This window comes from Lithobates pipiens, unplaced genomic scaffold, assembly GCF_037356315.1.
Source record: "Lithobates pipiens isolate NorthernLeopardFrog02 unplaced genomic scaffold, aLitPip1_a1.2 Scaffold_23, whole genome shotgun sequence".
Classification (NCBI taxonomy): domain Eukaryota; kingdom Metazoa; phylum Chordata; class Amphibia; order Anura; family Ranidae; genus Lithobates; species Lithobates pipiens.
The window spans coordinates 316,143,463-316,162,976 of NW_027507785.1; positions in this window are offsets into that span (position 1 = coordinate 316,143,463).

Genomic DNA, 19,514 nt, shown 5'->3' on the forward strand with positions numbered 1-19,514 from the left:
ATTCTAAAAACAGATAAATGTACTAAAGGAGGTCTGTGGTCACAGCATTCATTTTTATTTTATAACATCAGCATTGTAAATAAAATTACAATTATGTTTGATAATCCAATATAAGATTACTTGAAAAATCTAATTTAATCTTGTAAGTTCTGCCTGCCTGCTGGCTGTCTTTTTCCACAACGTCCTTAATTCCCTCAATTTCTAAGGACTATATGTCCCATGGTACCCAGTATCCTGTACTGACTCCACCTCCTGAAACTCCTCCTGTCAGAAGGCAGGCTCTGTGAAATGTGTGATACGTCACACAGCAGTGCCCACCCACAGGGTGTAGTGACTACGTGTCACAAAATTCCAGGAAGTAAAGTGTGTGGATCTTCACAAAGTACATTTACAAACTTCAAGATGATTCAGATTATTAGGATAGGTAGTCGAGAAATAATTGGAGTACAATGTGAAAACGAATATATTATTTTACATATTGAATATTGATATGCTTTAAATGATTAATAACTGTATTGATTTTAAACATTGCTTATCAATGAATAGCATTTATTTAAACACCAGGAGCAGTGCCGGGACAAGGCCATTTAGTGCCCAGGGCGAAGATGGCAAACTGCCCTATCCCCTCCCCCTCCCCCCGTTTTTAAGAAAGAATCAATGTTGTTTCAAAACAAGAATATACTTATTAGGGGACACTCTGATGGGCAAATTGTATGTTAAGGGAAGGGGCATCCTGTTGGGCACATTTTATATTAAGGGGCACTCTGATGGGCACAACAAAACATGCCCCTTAACATAAAATCTGCCCATCAGAGTGCCCCTTAATACAAAATGTGCCCATCAGTGTTGCTCTTAAAATAAAATATGCCCTTCGGCTAAGCTCTAAGCCCTTGTACACACGGTCGGAGATTCCGACAACCAAATCCGTCGGATTTTGTCCGTCGGATTTTGTCCGAAACTGTTGCATACACACGGTCGGACAAAGTTGTCGGAAAATCCGATCTTTCAGAACGTGATGACGTAATTTTGTTACGATGGGACTACGTTCAGGCTAGTAGCCAATAGCTTTGATGTAGGAATTTGATCTGAGCATGCGTGGCACTTTGTCCGATCGAAATTCTCTACACATGATCGGAGTATGTCCGATCGGACCAGTTTGTCGGAAAATATTTCCAGCAAGTTGGAAAATTTGGTCCGACGGATATTCCGACGGAAACAGTCCGATGCATACCACACACAGTCGGATTATCAGACAACACGGTCCGTTAGGACACATTCCGACGGATTCTCCGACCGTGTGTACAAGGGCTTAGACCGCCTTACACAACTATACATCCTGCACAGGACTTATCTGACACCAAAGCTCATAGCCAAATACAAACCCAATTGCAACCCCCTCTGTCCTAGATGTAATAGCCCCCAAAGCACTTTTTTCATATCTTGTGGTCATGTCTGGAGATCCAACACTACTGGACCCGCATAGTACAATTCATCCATGATAAAATGGGATCACCTCTGACATTGTGCCCGAAGCAATGTCTATTGGGAATTTTCCCGGATCCGGACTCGGACAAATACCACAAGATATTTTTGCAAGAATCTCTTTTTGTGGCCAGGTTGTTGGTGGTGAGAAAGTGGCTACAAGTTCAGTCTCCTACACTCCGGGAGTGGAGAGCCGCGGTTAACAATGTACTCCCGTATAAAAAAGAACTTTATGCCCATAGGGGCTGCCAGGCCAAGTACAATAGGATTTGGGATGCCTGGTTGGGCAATGCCGCTACATGCAATGAGATCTCCGTATAAAGGCCGGAGGACTCTGGCAACATAGTGCAGGGGGCCAATAGGACTGCGCTGCGACACCTCACTACTGTTTGCTTAAAGAGGAAGTAAACCCTGATGAGTTTACTTCCTCTTTCATTCCCTGCAAAGGTAAAGCATAATGGACTACTATGCATCACTTACCTGACACAGGAGCCAGCGAAGTCACCGCTGTCCCCTGTAGTCCGCCGCATCCATCTTCTCGGTGGGTCTCGCTGCTCCGCCGCTGTCATTCGGCAAAGCTGCGATGACGTCACTCCCGCGCATGCGCACGGGAGTTGCTACTCGCGGCATATCGCCATTGACGGGTGCCGCGTTCAGTGCGCCTGCGCGCCGCTGTCTACGGCGCATGCGCCGTAGACAGCGGTGCCTGTCTTTCGCCAAATATCTCCTAAACCGTGTAGGTTTAGGAGATATTTCTTGGACCTACAGGTAAGCCTTAATCTAGGCTTACATGTAGTTCAAAGTGTGTTGTAAGGGTTTACAACCACTTTAAATATACAATGATATATTGGACCGCCTCTATATACATGGTATATGAGCCTAGGGCTGTATTGCCAATCTCTCTAGTCTACTAATTGATTGTTTGGTTAGCAGGAAGTACCTGTTCCCCCAGCCATGTACCGTCTACCATTCTTGTGATATTGTATATTACTGTAATGTATCTGTTGTACAACTTCTTTGAGTTACCTTCAATAAAACACTGCGTTGTTTGTAAAAAAATAAAATAAAATATGCCCATCAGAGTGCCCCTTAATATAAAATGTGCCCATCAGCGTTCTCCTTAACATAAAATAAGGGTCACGCTGATGGGCACCTTTTATGTTAAGGGGCACTCTGATGGGCACATTTTATTTTAAAGTGCACGCCAATGGGTATATTTTTAATGTGCACGCCGATGGCCACATTTTATGTTAAGGGACACTCTGATGGGCACACCAAAATGTGTCCATCGGTGTGCCCCTTAAGAAAATATACCCATCAGTGTGCACATTAAAAATACACTCATCAGCGTGCCCCTTAAAATAAAATGTGTCTTATCAGAGTGCCCCTTGACATAAAAAAGGTGCCCATCAGCGTGACCTTTAACAAAATATGCCCAGCAGTGTGAGCAATAAAAATATGCCCATTAGTGATCACTGGTTAACATTTGACCCACATACCTTGAATGCAGGAGGGCACAACTGAAATACCGAAGGGGCGGAAGCTGCAAGATATGGAGAGCCAGGACCCGGGAACCACGAGTAGCAGGGGGGTGAGGTTTGGGGCACACATGTGACGTCACGCCCCTACTTGCGGCCTGTGAGTGCGATGCCGGTCTTCTGTCAACTCTGAGCCCTGTGGTGAGGAGCAGGGGGCGGGCCCACACACACAGCGTCACTGGTTTCTGGGGAAACCCGCGGTCCCAGCAAACTAGTGACGGCTGTTTTAGAAGGACGCTTCACTGCGCCCCCACCCCCAATAAATTGTACCGCCCAGGGCATCAGTCCCTTCCGCCCTCCCCCTTGTACCGGGTCTGCCCAGGAGCAATAATTAATGTGAACCTGACCTGCAGAAGAATGGTGAACCTTTTGGGGTGAACATTTTCCACACATAAATTATTGTACATTTTCATTTGTCTCTTTTATGTGACTATAATGAACCTGAAATCCTGAGGAATGGAGCCGTGTATGTGATCTCACAGGGAACACCATGTACCGGCATGCTCTGCTCGCTCCTGTACAGAGGTACCAGCACAGCCACTGATGTCTGGGACAATGACGGAAATGGATGGGTACACGGCTGATGTGTATTGTGTGTTGTAACTGTATCAATCTCTGTAGCCGATGCTGGGAAGGAAGGCCGCGTGACTCATATGAGGAACGTTCTATATAAAAGATTCATGTCACAATCATGAGCTCACAGACCCCGGTGCACCATCCCTCTACACAACCTAAATTCCTAAACACAACCAATTATCAGAGGGAAGGGCAGCCCCAGCAAGTCCACAGCACAGCCACCCACAACCAACCACACTTTCTTTCTTTCTTTTTCTTTCCTTTCTTCCTGCCTATATTATTTTCTTTCATCTTTCCTTTCCTCCCTTTCTTCTTCAATTTTTTCCCTCCTTACTCATTCCTTTACTTACGTATTTTAAAACTTCCATTCTTCCTTTCTTTCTCTGCTCCTTTCTTCCTTTCCTCTTGTCTCCATTTTATCCTCCTTCCTTCCTTCTTTTCTAGCTCTGGGATAAGGATCATCTGACAAAAGCTACTTTCCAACACATAGGTGGTAAATCTGATATATCGATGACCTCAGATGTTTTCCAGCATGCTTTCCTCTCTTTTCTTCCTTGCTCTCTTCTATCTTCTTTCCCTCACTCCCTTCCTTCCTTCCATCCATCCTTCCTTCCTTCCTTCTCTTCCTTCTTTCCCTCTTTACTTCCTTCATTATTTCTTTCCTCCCTCCCTTACTTTCATCTTTCCTGTCTTGTACCTGTCATTCTTCTTTTCCACCATCTTTTCATCCTCCTTTCTTTTTTAATTTCCGCCCTCCTTCCTTTCTTCCTTCCTTCTTTCTTTCATTTAGATCCATCCATCTTTCCTTCACCTAGACTCATCCTTCCTTCCCTTATGCCTTCCTTTCCTCAGATCCATCCTCACATCCTTCCTTCCCTCCCTCCCTCCCTCCCTTCTTTCCTCATTTACTTCCTTATCCCCTTCCTTTCATTTTCTTTCCTGCCTTCCTCTCTTATTTTCTTTCATCTTTCCTTCCTCCCTTTCTTCTTTCCCCTCTACTTTCTTCCTTCTTAATTACCTTCTCCCTCCTTTACTTATGTCTCTTCAAACTTCCTTTCTCCGTTACTTTCTTCCTTCCTACTTCATTCTTCCCTCATTTACTTACTTTTTTCAAATTGCCTTCCTTCCTTTTTTCCTCCGCTTCTTTCTTCCTTCACCTTTCCTTCCAATTTATCCTCCTGTCTTCCTTTTTCCATCTCTGGGATAAGGGACAACTTACAAAGGCTACTTTCCAACACACAGGTGGTATATCTGATATTTCTCTGACCTCAAATGCATTGCTTTTCAGCAGTCTTCTTTCCTTCATCCTTCTCTTCGTCCCCCCTTCCTACTTCCCTCACTTCCTTCCTTCTTCTTTTCCTTCCTTCATTCTTTCCTCCTTCCCTCTCTTCCTTTCATCCTGTCTTTCTATCATTCTTCCATATTTCCTTTCTCCCTTTCTTATTTAATTTCCATCCCTCATTTAGATCTGTCCATCCTTCCTTTACTCAGACCCATCCTTCCTTCCCTTCTTACTTCTTTTCCTCAGATCCATCCTGCCTTCCTCCCTCCCACTCTCTTCTATCTTTCTTCTTTTCCTTCCATCCTTACTTCCTTCTTTCATTCTTCCCTTCTTCCCTCCCTCCCTTCCTTCTTTCATCTTGTCTTCCTATCATTCTTCCATCCTTCCATTCTCCCTTCCTTATTTAATTTCTGCCCTCCTTCCTGTCTTCTTTCCTTCATTTAGATCCATCCATCTTTCCTTCACAAAGACTCATACTTCCTTCCCTTCTTCCTCCCTTTGCTCAGATCCATCCTCCCTGCCTCCCTTCCTTCCTTATTTCCTTCCTTCTTCCCTTCCTTTCTTCCTGCCTTCCTATTTTGTTTTCTTTCATCTTTCCTTCTTCCCTTTCACATTTCTTTTCTTCCCTCTTTCCTTTCTTCCCTTCCTCCCTTATTTTCTTCCTTCCTACTTCCTTTCTTCCTCCCTCCCTCCTTCTTTTCAAATAACCTCCTTCCCTTCTTTCCTCGTTTCTTCCTTCCTTCCCCTTCCTTCCATTTCATCATCCGTCCTCCCATCTTTTCTATCTCTGGGGTAAGGAACATCCAACAAAGCCTACTTTCCAACACATACAGTTGGTATAGAAAAGAATAAACCCCCTTTAAAATAATCACATTTTGTTGCTTTGAAGCCTGAAATGAAGACAGCCACAGTTTTTGTTTTATCCAGCCGTATTTACTCCGTGCAACTTATAACACCCAAGTGAAAGATATAACACCAACATATCATCAAAAAATAAATAAATCTATCATATTAAAAATCACTGCATTGAAAAATGGATCACCCACTTGTGTCAGTGTTTTGTTAAACCACCTTTTGCTTTAATTTCAGCCTTTAGTCTGTTGAGATATGTCTCTTTTACTAACTTTACACATCTAGACTTTGCAATATTTGCCCGATTTTCTTTGCAGAACTGCTCAAGTTTAGTTAAATTTGATGGTGACCGTTTGTGGACTGCAGTCTTCAAGTCATTCCACAGATTTTCAATGGGGTTTTAGTCTAGACTCTGACTAGGCCATGCAAGGACATTCAACCTTTTTCTCCTTCCACCTCTGTGTGGTCATTGTTCCTGTTTGCTTTGGGTCATTGTCATGTTGGAAGGTAAACCTTCTTCCCATTGACAACTTTCTGGCAGAGGGCAGCAGATTTTCCTCAAGAATTTGACGGTATTTTGCCTCATCCGTTTTTCCTTCTATCCTGACAAGTGCTCCAGTCCCTGCTGCAGAGAAACACTCCCAAAACAGGATATTACCACCTCCATGCTTTTATGTAGGAATGGTGTTATTTGGATGGTGAGCTGTTTCGGATTTCTGCCAGACATATTGTTTGATGTTGAGGCCAAATAATTCAATTTTAGTCTCATCTGACCATAACACCTTTTCCCATGTGGCCTCAGCATCTTTAAGATGCGTTTTGGCAAAGCTCAGGCGTGACTGCATGTGGACTTTCTTGAGGAGTAGCTTTTTTCTTGCAACACTCCCATATTTTTGGAAAATTTGTGGAAAAATTTTTTATATTGTTTTCACATGCACACAATGAGCACTCTTTGTGATAACTGCTTCAGAGTTGCTGTAGGCCTCTTCGGTGGCCACTTTGACCAGTTTCCTTCTGACTCTTTCATCCAGTTTGGAGCGATGTCCTGATCCAGGGAGGGTCTGCGTTGTACCAAATGCCTCCCACTTCTTCATAATAGACTTCACTGTGCTTCTAGACATTAATAAAGCCTTTGAAATGTTTTTGTATCCATCTCCTGACTTATGCCTGTCCACAACTTTATCGTAGAGATCCAGATGACAGTGCTGTGCCACCCATAGTTGACTGTTTGCTTCAGTTTCTCTACCAGGGAATAAAATGCTCCAGGAAAGCTCTTTTCATGCTGAGCTAATCAAAATGACCACAGCTGATCACAGTTCAAAGTCAAATGGCTTTGTGTGCCATTGCGAAGGTGATTAGCTACACCTGATTGAGTTTACAAGTCATTTCTAGGAGGGGGTGATCTTTTTCCAACTCAGTGATTCCGTTTTTTTTATCTTTTTTATTTTTTTCTGACATGTTGGTGTTATATCTTTCACTTGGATGTTATAAGTTGCACTGAGTAGCCTTGTCAGATGTTCCTTACCCTAGAGATAGAAAAGATGGAAGGAAGGATGATGAAATGGAAGGAAGGGGGAAGGAAAAAACGAACAGAGAAAGAATGGAATGAGGGAAGTTCAAAAAGAAGTAAGTAAAGGAGGGAGGGAGGAAGGAAGTAGAAAGGAAGAAAGGAATGAGGGAAAAAATGAGAGGCAAAAGGATGGAAGGAAAGATGAAAGAAAACAAAATAGTAAGGCAGGAAGAATGGAAAGAAAAAGAAAGGAAGTGAAGAAGGAAGCCAACGAGGAAAGAAGCATGGAAGGAAGGAAGGAAAGAATGGAGGGAGGGAAGGAAGGAGGTAAAGAAGGAAGGAAGGGACAAATGACGCAAGGAAGGAAGGAAGGAAGGAAGGAAGAAAGGAAGGAAGGAAGGAAGTAAGGAAGAAGGGGCAGAAGGAAGGGAAGGAAGGGAAAGAAGGAAGGAAGGACAGAAGGAAGGGAGGGAGAAAGAAAAAAGGAAGGAAGGAAGGGGGGAGGACGGAAGGAGGGAAGGAAGAAGGAAGAGAGGGAGGGAGGGAAGGAAGGGAAAGAAGGATGAAAGGAAGGAAAGGGAAGGAAGAAAGGAGGGAGGAATTAGGGAATGATGGGAGGACAGAAGGATGGAAGGAAGGGAGGAAGGAAGGAAGGAAGCAAGGGAGGGAAGGAAGGAAAGAAAGGAAGGGAGGGAGGACCAAAGGAAGGATGGAAGCAAGGGAGGGAAGGAAGGAAGAAAGAAAGAAAGAAAGAAAGGAAGGAAGAAAAGAAGGAAGGGAGGGAAGGAAGGAAAGGGAAGGAAGGAAGGAAGGAAGAAAGGACAGACAGAAGGAAGGAAGGAAGGAAGGAAAGGGAAGGGGAGGGAGGGAGGGAGGACAGAAGTAAAGGCAAAGAAGGAAAGGAAAGAATGAATGATGGAGGTAAGGGAGGGAGGGAAGGAAAGAGGTAAAGAAGGAAGGAAGGGACAAATGACGCAAGGAAGGGAAGGAAGGAAGGAAGGAAGAAAGGAAGAAAGGGAAGGAAGTAAGGAAGAAGGGGCAGAAGGGAGGGAAGGAAGGAAGGAAGGATGGAAGGACAGAAGGAAGGAGGAAAGGAGGGAGGGAATGAAGGAGGGAAGGAAGGAAAGGGAAGCGAGGGAGGACAGAAGGAAGGGAGGGAGGAGGAAAGGAGGGAAGGAAGGAGGGAAGAATGGAAGAAATGAAGGATGGAAGGAAGGATGGGAGGAAGGAAGGGAGGGAGGGAGAAAAGGAAGGGAGGAAGGGAAGGAAGGAAGGAGGGATAGAAGGGAGGGAAGGAAGGAGGGGAAGTAAGGAAGGACAGAAGGAAGTGAGGGAGGAAGAAAAAAGGAAGGGAGGGAAGGACGGAAGGAGGGAAAGAAGGAAGAGAAAGAGGGAGGGAAGAAAAAAAAGGATGAAAGGAAAAAAGGGAGGAGGGAAGGAGGGAAGGAAGGAAGGATGTAAGGGAGGAAGGAAGGGAGGAAGGAAGGAAGGAAGGAAGGAAGGAAGGAAGGGAGGGAGGGAGGATGAAAGGAAGGGAGGGAGGATGAAAGGAAGGGAGGGAAGGAAGGAAAGAAGGAAGGAGGGAAAGAAAAGAAGGATGGAAGGAAGGATGGAAGGGAGGGAGGACCGAAGGAAGGGAGGGAAGGAAGGGAGGATGGAAGGAAGGGAAGGATAAAAGGAGGGAAGGAAGGAAGGGAGGGAAGGAAGGAAGCAAGGAAGCAAGGAGGGAAGAAAGGAAGGATGGAGGGAGAACGGAAGGGAGGGAGGGAAGGAAAGGAAGAAAGGATGGATGGAAGGAAAGAAAGGGAAGGGAGGGAGGGAAGGACACAAGGAAGGAAAGATGGAAGGAAGGATGGGAGGAAGGAAGGGGGAGAGGAAGGAAAGGAAGGGAGGAAGGGAGGGAGGGAAGGAAGGTAGGAGGGATAGAAGGGAGGGAAGGAAGGACAGAAGGAAGGGAGGAGGAAGAAAAAAGGAAGGGAGGGAGGAAGGAAGGAGGGAAAGAAGGAAGAGAGGGAGGGAGGGAAGGGAAAGAAGGATGAAAGAAAGGAAAGGGAAGGGAGGGGGAAGGAGGGAAGGAAGGAAGGAAGGATGGGAGGAAGGAAGGAAGGAAGGAAGGAAGGAAGGGAGTAAGAAAGGGAGGAAGGGAGGGAGGGATGAAAGGAAGGGAGGAAGGAAGGAAGAGGTAGGAGGGAGGGAAGGAAAGAAGGAAGGAAGGAAAGAAAGGAAGGAGGAAGGAAGGAAGGGAGGGAGGACCGAAGGAAGGGAGGGAAGGAAGGAAGAAGGAAGGATGGAAGGAAGGGAGGGATAAAAGAAGGGAGGGAAGGAATGAAGGAACGGAGGGAAGGAAGGAAGGACAGAGAAGGAAGGAAGGAGGGGAGGGAAGGAAGGAAGGGGAATGGAGGGAAGGGAAAGAAGGAAGGATGGAAGGGAGGGAGGGAAGAAGGAAGGATGGAAGGAAAGAAGGGAGGGAGAAAGGGAGGGAAGAAAGGAAGGCGGGAGGGAAGGAAGGAAGAATGGAAGGAAGGCAAGGGAAGTAAGGATGGAAGGAGTGAGGGAGGAAAGAAGGGAGGGCGGAAGGAAGGAAGGAAGGGAGGGAGGAAGGAAGGAAGGAAGGAAGGGAGGGAAGAAAGGAAAGAAGAAAGGGAGGGATGGAGGGAAGGAAGGAAGGATGAATACAAGGGAGGGAAGGAAGGGAGGGAGGGAGGAGAGAAGGAAGAAAGAGAGGTAGGAAGGAAGAGAGGTAGGAAGGAAGGAAGGAAGAGAGGGAGGACAGAAGGGAGGGAAGGAAGGGAAGGATGGAAGGAAAGGGAATGGGGGGAAGGAAGGAAGGAAATAGAGAGAGAGACGGCGCCCTCTAAGTGCAGCAGTAAAGTACTCAATTTATTAGAAATGGTTAAAAAACACTCACATTAAATTAGTGGTGTAACAGGCACATCAGGGATAAAATGTTTCATCCGTAAGTCCATGAGGGCGACTCGCAGGGCTGTAAGGCTAGGTTTCCGGCATCTGACTTATTGACCGATGGTAGGTGTTTTGGTCTATTCCATGTATTTCCTTGGAGTGGTCAGAGCAATCAGGGTAGTGCTGGTAGCTGTGGTGCCTTTAGTCCGGTGTTCGGGGAGTCGATGTCCTCAGGAGACGGGCTAGGCAGAGCGGCGCTTCGGAGCATGCATGCTCCTTCATCAGGCTAGGATGGAAGGGAGTGAGGGAGGAAAGAAGGGAGGGCGGAAGGAAGGAAGGAAGGGAGGGAGGAAGGAAGGAAGGAAGGAAGGGAGGGAAGAAAGGAAAGAAAGGAAAGAAGAAAGGGAGGGATGGAGGGAAGGAGGAAGGATGAATACAAGGGAGGGAAGGAAGGGAGGGAGGGAGGAGAGAAGGAAGAAAGAGAGGTAGGAAGGAAGAGAGGGAGGGACAGAAGGGAGGGAAGGAAGGGAAGGATGGAAGGAAAGGGAATGGGGGGAAGGATGGAAGGAAAGGGAATGGAGGGAAGGGAGGGGAGGAAGGATGGAAGGGAGAGAGGGAGGAAGGAAGGAAGGAAGGAAAGAAGGAAGGGAAGGCAGGAAGGAAGGAAGGGAGGATGGAAGGAAGGAAAGGAAAGGAAGGAAGGATGGGAGGAAGGAAGGCAAGGGAAGTAAAGCAAGGGAAATAAGGAAGCAAATGAAAGGGAGGGAGGGAAGGAAGGAAGGGAGGGTGGAGGAAAGAAGGGAGGAAGGGAGGGAGAAAGGAAGGATGAAAGGAATGAAGGGAGGGAGGAAAGAAGGAAGGGAGGGAGGGAGGCAAGAAAGGAAGGGAGGGATGGAGGGAAGGAAGGAAGGATGGATGAATAGAAGGGAGGGAAGGAAGAGAAGGAGGGAGGGAAGGGAAAAAAGGATGAAAGGAAGGAAAGGGAAGGGAAGGAAAAAAGGTGGATGGACGGAGGGAAGGAAGGAAGGACAGAAGGATGTAAGGAAGGAAGGGAGGAAGGAAGGGAGGGAGGGAGGGAGGGAGGAAGAAAGGGAGGAAGGGAGGATGAAAGGAAGGGAGGGAGGGAAGGAAGGAAAGAAGGAAGGAAGGAGGGAAAAAAAAGGAAGGATGGAAGGAAGGATAGAAGGGAGGACCGAAGGAAGGGAGGATGGAAGGGAGAGAGGAAGGAAGGAAGGAAAGGAAGGAGGAAGGAGGGAAAGAAAGGAAGGATGGAAGGAAGGATGGAAGGGAGGGAGGACCGAAGGAAGAGAGGGAAGGGAGGATGGAAGGAAGGGAGGGGATAAAAGGAGGGAAGGAAGGAAAGAAGGAAGGGAGGGAAGGAAGGAAGCAAGGAAGCAAGGAGAGAAGAAAGGAAGGATGGAGGGAGGAAGGGAGGGAGGGAGAACAGAAGGGAGGGAGGAAGAAAAGGAAGAAAGGATGGATGGAAGGAAAGAAAGGGAGGGGAGGGAGGAAAGGACACAAGGAAGGAAGGGATGGAAGGAAGGATGGGAGGAGGAAGGGGGAGGGAGGAAAGGGGAGGGAGGAAAGGAAAGGAGGAGGTAGGGATGGAAGGAATGTAGGAGGGATAGAGGGGAGGAAAGGAAGAAGGACAGAAGGAAGGGAGGGAGGAAGAAAAAAGGAAGGGAGGGAGAAGGGAAGGAGGGAAAGAAGGAAGAGAGGGAGGGAGGGAAGGGAAAGAAGGATGAAAAAAAGGGAAGGAAGAGAGGGAGGGGGGAAGGAGGGAAGGAAGGATGGAAGGAAGGAAGGAAGGAAGGAAGGAAGGAAGGAAGGAAAGAAGGGAGGGATGGAGTAAGAAAGGGAGGGAGGATGAAAGGAAGGGAGGAAGAAAGGAAGGGAAGGAGGGAGGGAAGGAAAGAAGGAAGGAAGGAAAGAAAGGAAAGAAGGAAGGAAGGAAAGAAAGGAAGGAGGGAAGGAAGTATGGAAGGGAGGGAGGACCGATGGAAGGGAGGGAAGGAAGGAAGGAAGGGAGGACGGAAGGAAGGGAGGGATAAAAGAAGGAGGGAAGGAATGAAGGAAGGGGGGAAGGAGGAAGGAGGGAAGGAAGGAACGAAGGAAGGAAGGAAGGGAAGGAGGGGAAGAGAAGGAAGGACGGGAGGGAGGGAAAGATGGAGGAAAGAAGGGAGGGAAGGAAGGAAGGGAGGGAAGGGAGAAAGAAGGGAGGGTGGAAGGAAGGGAGGGAGGAAGGAAGGAAGGGAGGGAAGAGAAGGAAGGAAGGAAGAGAGGGAGGACAGAAGGGAGGGAAGGAAGGAAGGAAGGGAGGAAGGGAGAAGGAAGGAGGAAAGGAAAGAAGGAGGGAGGGGAAGGAAGGGAGGGAGGGAGGGAGGGAGGAAGGAAGGGAGGATGGAAGGAAGGAAGGAAAGGAAGGAAGGCAAGGGAAGTAAGGCAAGGGGAAATAAGGCAGGAAACGAAAGGGAGGGAGGGAGGAGAAGGAAGGAAGGAAGGAAGGGAGGGTGGGTGGGAGGAAGAAGGAAGGGAGAAAGGAAGAGGAAGGGAGGGAGGGAGGCAAGAAAAAGAGGGAAGGAAGGAAGGATGGATAAATAGAAGGCAGGGCTGGACTGGACAAAAATTTGGCCTGGACTTTATCAGAGTGGCCACTTTAATTTTGCAAACACGCACAAAAACAGTATATAAACTATACGCAATTGCGCAAAAAAATAAGTAAAACATTCCTAAGTAAGTAAAACTGATACGTGGCACTAATGCCCAGCATGGCACTAATATGTGGCACTGATGACAGATGGCACTATGTAGCACTGATGACACGTGGCACTGATGACAGATGGCACTATGTGGCACTGATGACATGTGGCACTGATGACAGATGGCACTTATACGTGGCACTGATGACAGATGGCACCGGGGACAACTGGCACTGACAACAGGTGGCACTGGGGACAAATGGCACTAACAGGTGTCCCTGGGGACAGATGGCACTAACAGGTGGCACTGGGGGCAGGTAGCACTAACAGGTGGCACTGGGGCAGGTAGCACTGGGGTGGATGGCACTGGGGTGGATGGCACTGGGGCGGATGGCACTGGGGGAGCATGGCACTTTTTTTAATTAATTTTTTTATTTTCCCACTTACGGCCGCTGCAGCCGTTCATCTCTCCCTCCTCACACGCTGTCTGTGTGAGGAGGGAGGAGAGCGCTGAGAGATGATCTCATATGTTTACATATGAGATCATCTCACATTGGACACGCCGATCGCGCTGTAAACGGCCGCTGTGATTGGCCGTTTACAGCGATCTGTGTCTCTGGGGGACACGGCAAACACAGAACTTCCCCGATGCGCGCCAGCGGCGGCGCACATTGCGGAAGTAAATACCAGGACGTCCAGGGACGGCCTCCCGGACGAAAGCGCCTGCTCTATAGCCGTCATTCGGCTATAGGGCGGGCGGGAAGAGGTTAATCAGTTACAGTGGACAGTGGCAGTACATTTACTCCTACCCCCCCCGCCATGCTGCATATTACAGATATCACATAATTATTTAGCTGGTTTTCTCTGTTAGTAGAGCAATGCTAAAATGTACAGTAATCTTTGAAATCCATCATATAGGCTACATTCAGACACACAGATGGTTCAGGTTTGGTCAAGTATTGTAAATGGAAGTGCGGAGAGACGAGCACATGCCTGTCTGTGGTATACTGTTAAAACACGCTGACCAAAATATTAACAGCCTGCAGTTGATTTTACTATTTAGTGCTTACTTGATGTCTGATAATGTGATTGCTTTGTCCCTGGACAGTGGACACTGACACAGTCTGTGCTGCTGTTTACTCTGGAGACAATCCTGCAGGCTGCAGCTGTGGAGCAATGATATGGTTGGTTCCTCGCTCCTCGTTCCTCCTCGGTGGCGCTTTCCCTTCACTCCCAGGCCAGGCAGCTAGGCTTGAACTCCTCCCATATCCCCGGGCCGCCTCCGCCCTCCGGCCGTGACGTCACGGCACTGGGACAAGGGGAGTGAGTGGCAGCGTCAACCGGGGGGTTGTACTTGTGCGCCGGGCCGGCCCAGGTGCTGTGGCGGAGCCGCGTTCGCGGCCGCCGCCACCGCCGCCGGCGGTGGAAAAAAAAAATTAATAAGCTTAAACTGATAACAACCGGCCCAGCGGCCCACTGAGCCAATCGGCCCACCGGGAATCTCCCGGTAGTCCCGATGGCCAGTACAGGCCTGATAGAAGGGAGTGAAGGAAGTGAGGGAGGGAGGACAGAAGGAAGAAAGAAAGAGAGGTATGAAGGAAGGAAGGAAGAGAGGGAGGACAGAAGGGAGGAAGGAAGGAAAGAAGGAAGGGAGGAAGGGAAGGAGAGAGGAAGGAGGGGGTTGAGGATGGCAAGGAGGGAGGGAGGAAGGAAGGAAAGAAGGGAGGGAGGAAGGGCTGGGAGGGTGGGAGGAAGGAAAGAAGGGAGGAAGGGAGAAAGGGAGGGAGGATGGATAGAAGGAAGGGAGGGAGGATGGATGGAAGGAAGGAAGGAAGGAAAGGAGGGAGGATGGATGGAAGGAGGGGAGGCAGGGATGATAGATCTGAGGAAAGGCAACAAAATGTTATTCATTTAAAGGGTGTGATTCTTTTCTATACCCTCTGTATGGGGTAAATGTGATATTTCTATGACCTCCGATGTTTGTCAGCATGCTGGGAAATGTCTGGGAGTGACAGAAGCCAATCACCTACTTGTGTTTGGTTTATCTCTCAGTAGAACGCCCCCACACTGCTGGTGATGCTCAGATCTGCTTCATGGCCCTTAGAGAACTGATCATGTATGAGCGCCCTTGTCGCTGGTTTTGATCCATCACGCCCCTGTTTGCTCCGGCTGCCTGAGTTGCTTGTTTTTGCCCGCTCAGTTTACAGAGTAGCCGAGCCTGACGATTTGCTGTTTCCCTCTAATAAGTAAATGCCAGAGGATTCTGTAAATGCTTTCCAGCGCAAACCAATCGCCAGGAAATAGCGACGTTGTTTCATGAATAATTAAGCGACCTTCATTAGCCCCGCTACACAGTCAGCACACCAAACAAGGCCAGTATACACAGCGCAGATGATAAACCATAAACATTAATGGGATTTTATTAAATTTAAACCAGCGGCATCGACGGGTTTAGTCATCACACCTGCCAGCGCGTCAGACCGCGGCTGTCATCTCGCTGCGGGGAGGAAGTGCTCAGACTCGCCTATTAATCTGTTTCAAAATGCCATAGCATTTCCACGAGTATCTTCCCGAATTTTTTTTCGAGAAATTAAATGTCTGTTTAAAGTTCATTCCCTCCCGCTGACACTAATTGAAATGAGGTTTGGTTTGTCTTTATGACACGGGAATGGAAGCGACTTTGATAATAATAACAATAATGGAAGACGGCATTTTAGGCCTCGCAATTAATAATTGTGCCAATGTGTAAGAGCGGGAAAAAAAAAACAGTTGAAAATAGTTACATTTTTGGATGACCCCTCTAAAGTTTTTTTGAAAAAACTTTTAGGGTTTTAAATAAACTAGGAGAGGGTTAGAACCCCAGTCTGTTTTTTTATTGATTTTTATTCTTCCGTAGGAGAGGAGCCTTGGGTTCCTTAACATGTATTTATTTATATTTATTCTAATATATTTATAAAATTCAACACAAATCAGAATGCGTAAATATAAATATTTATTTCAAAAACTTGTTAAAAAAAATGAATTTTAATATTACTTATGTTGATGTAATAAGTATTTTTAACACTAAATATTATATTAATATTATGTATTAATCTTCGTTTGTGATTTTTTTTTCTAAAGTTTTAGGAAACTGAAGTGAATAAAGTAGAAGTGCTGTATTATAAGAGCCCTTCCATGTAATAAAGTCCAGAATGATATTTTATTTAAAATCACCAAGTTAAAATCACATTTCAGGGGTTGCAGGAGTTCCCCTTCTTCAGCACTATAAAGATTTAGGACCATTAGTATAATCAGGGATAGTCCCTCCAATTCAGGGACAGTTGGGCGCTTAGCCCGTTTCCCGATTGGCCGAAAAGAGAAGGCTCTCGATTGGCTGCAGAGGAGGAGAGAGGAAATTGAAGCTGCTGCCGCCGCCGCCGCCGTCACTGTGATGACCCTTGGAAAGCAGGAGAAGGGGAAGCCATCGCCGCCGAGCAGGGGAAGCCACCGTTGATGAGGTAAGTGCTACCGACCCACCGGGGGAGGGGGGGGCAAGGGTGGCTATTATTAGGTGGCATACTGTTTGCCGGGCCCCCCCCCCCCCCCAAAAAAAAATTCCACTATGTAGAATGTGATTATAGACAGGGCTGGTGCAAGGATTTTTGACACCCTAGGCGAAACATCATTTTGCCCTCTCCCCCGCTCTACCCCTGACTCCATCCCCTTTGCCCTGCTCATGTATACCCCACCTTTTTAATGAAGTGCCCATTAAATGCAGTCTCACCCAGTGCTGGGAGAAGGTCATCCAGCGCCCAGGGCAAAGACACCAAATTGCACCCCCCTTTCCCTTAGGGTTAGGGTCAGGGTGCCCCCTACCCCTGCAATAAACCATTGTGCCAGGGACAGCCGCCCCTCCTGCCGCCCCCTTGTCCCAGCCCTGGTCTAACCAGCACCCATCGAATGCAGCCTACCAGTGCCCATCAATAAATGGTTGCTTGCTTCCAATTTTTCGGGAGTCAGGACACAGACACAGTCCTCCGCTGTGCCTCTGACACTATGTGCATTCGCAGCGGCGGCTGCCTGCTGATGCTGAAACTTAGTTGCTTGCTGCAGAGAGAAGAGAGTAGAAACACCAGTGGCTGGGCGCCCTAGGCAGCACTGCGCCCTAGGCGGCTGTCTAGTTTGCCTGGTGGTAGCACCGGCCGTGATGGTAGAAGGAAAGTATTATTACTGCAGCATGCAAACACCTCTATTTGCTGCCTTTGCAACTAATAGGGGGTTGTTGGGGGGGGCGCTAAAAGCACGGCTTAACCACGTGTTTTAATATCCTCACCCAACTGTGAATCTAGAAAGTCCTAATAGTGCAGTGTAATGGCTCTGCAATACACAGCCCAGCTGTTTGCTATACATTGCGCTAAAACATGGCGGTTGACCGCGCATTAGTCAACACATCAATATATTTCCGGCCTTAAGGTTGACATTTACATTAAACACTTTGAAGCTAAAAATGTGTAAAGCCCCCCCCCCCCCCCCCCCCAGAATTCCGGGGTATATTAAAGCGTGCCTTTTGCGGCCTGGAAGGAGAGCAGTCTGGTGGTAATCATCTATTCCTGTCACACGTTCATGTAGTATAGAGAACAGAATTCATTTCCCACTAGAATGTCTCATCCAGTTTTCCTAGCAGATTGTCCTTGTGACTGGTGAAATGACAGAGCGCAGACACTGTTGCCAAGCGCGGTGTTTTCTTCGCCCTGGACGCCGCCGTAGCCGTCCCGGGCCAAGATGACTTTGTTTAGCGCAAAAATATAATTTGGCGTCTCCTTTGGTGGCGATCGCTAAACTTTCAGCAAAAGAAAAAATTTTTTTTGGACAAGTCAGTCCTAGATCCTTTGTCAGTTTTTTTCTTTTTTTTACTGTTGTTGCTCGCCAGTCGTGCCTCGATATTTGTAGAGATCGCCACATATTTCCTGTCTTGGTGAACAATGGGACAGGAAGAGAGGGTGAATCTCTCCAGTGGTTTGGCAGGCAGCAATAAAAAAACTTGACAGAAGTGCCAACCCTTCCCAATTTTACTATTATATTAAACTGTGCCGTCAGCTGCCTGTCTTGGTGACTGTGCAGGAAATCTCCTTAGTGAGGACACAGAGAGCAGTATATATTTTTTGGGGACTTATTTTGTGGCTCTGCAGAAAGCAATGTGTGTTTTACTTACCTGGGTCTTTATCCGGGCCAGTGGAAGAAATTACAGTGCCTTGCAAAAATATTCACCCCCCCCCTTGGCATTTTACTTATTTTGTTACATTACAGCTCTTAGTTCTATGTTTTTTTAATCTGAATTATATGCGATGGATCAGAACACAATAGTCTAAGTTGGTGAAGTAAAATTTGAAAAATATATACATAAAGCTATTTTTCACAAATAAATAACTGATAATTGGCATGTGCCTATTCACCCCCTTTGTTATGAAGCCCATAAAAAGCTCTGGTGCAACCAATTACCTTCAGAAGTCACATAATTAGTGAAATGTCCACCTGTGTGCAATCTAAGTGTCACATGATCTGTCAAAAGATATACACACCTTTTTGAAAGGCCCCAGAGGCTGCAACACCTAAGCAAGAGGCACCACTAACCAAACACTGCCATGAAGACCAAGAGACTCTCCAAACAAGTAAGGGACAATGTTGTTGAGAAGTACAAGTCAGGGTTGGGTTATAAAAAAAATATCCAAATCTTTGATGATCCCTAGGAGCACCATCAAATCTATCATAACCAAATGGAAAGAACATGGCGCCACAGCAAACCTGCCAAGAGACGGCCGCACACCAAAACTCATGGACCGGGCAAGGAGGGCATTAATCAGAGAGGCAGCACAGAGATCTAAGGTGACCCTGGAGGAGCTGCAGAGTTCCACAGCAGAGACTGGAATATCTGTACATAGGACGACAATAAGCCGTACGCTCCATAGAGTTGGGCTTTATGGCCAGAAGAAAGCCATTACTTTCAGCAAAAAAACACATTTTTTTGAGTTTGTGAAAAGGCACGTGGGAGACTCAAACTCTAAAATGTATGGAGGAGGAAGGTGCTCTGGTCTGATGAGACTAAAATTTAACTTTTTGGCCATCAAAGAAAACGCTATGTCTGGCGTAAACCCAACACATCACATCACCCAAAAAACACCATGGGGGAGTTTTTCTGTGCGCATGCCTCCTCTTTTTGAATTTATGCATAATAAGGATGAGGATACCCACCCCTAACGAAATAACACAGCTTTGCACCCCAACATTATTTTTACCATGGTGGTGGCAGCATCATGCTGTGGGGATGTTTTTCAGCAGTCGGGACTGGGAAACTGGTCAGGGTTGAGGGAAAGATGGATGGTGCTAAATACAGGGATATTCTTGAGCAAAACCTGTGAGGCTAGGATGGAGGTTCACCTTCCAGCAGGACAATGACCCCAAACACACTGCTAAAGCAACACCTGAATGGTTTAGGGGAAACATGTAAATGTGTTGGAATGGCCTAGTCAAAGCCCAGACCTCAATCCAATAGAAAATCTATTTTCTTAATGATTGCTGTTCACAAGTGCATACCATCCAACTTGAAGGAGCTGGAGCAGTTCTGCAAGGAGGAATGGGCAAAAATCCCAGTGGTAAGATGTGGCAAGACCCATAGAGACTTATCCAAAGTGACTTGG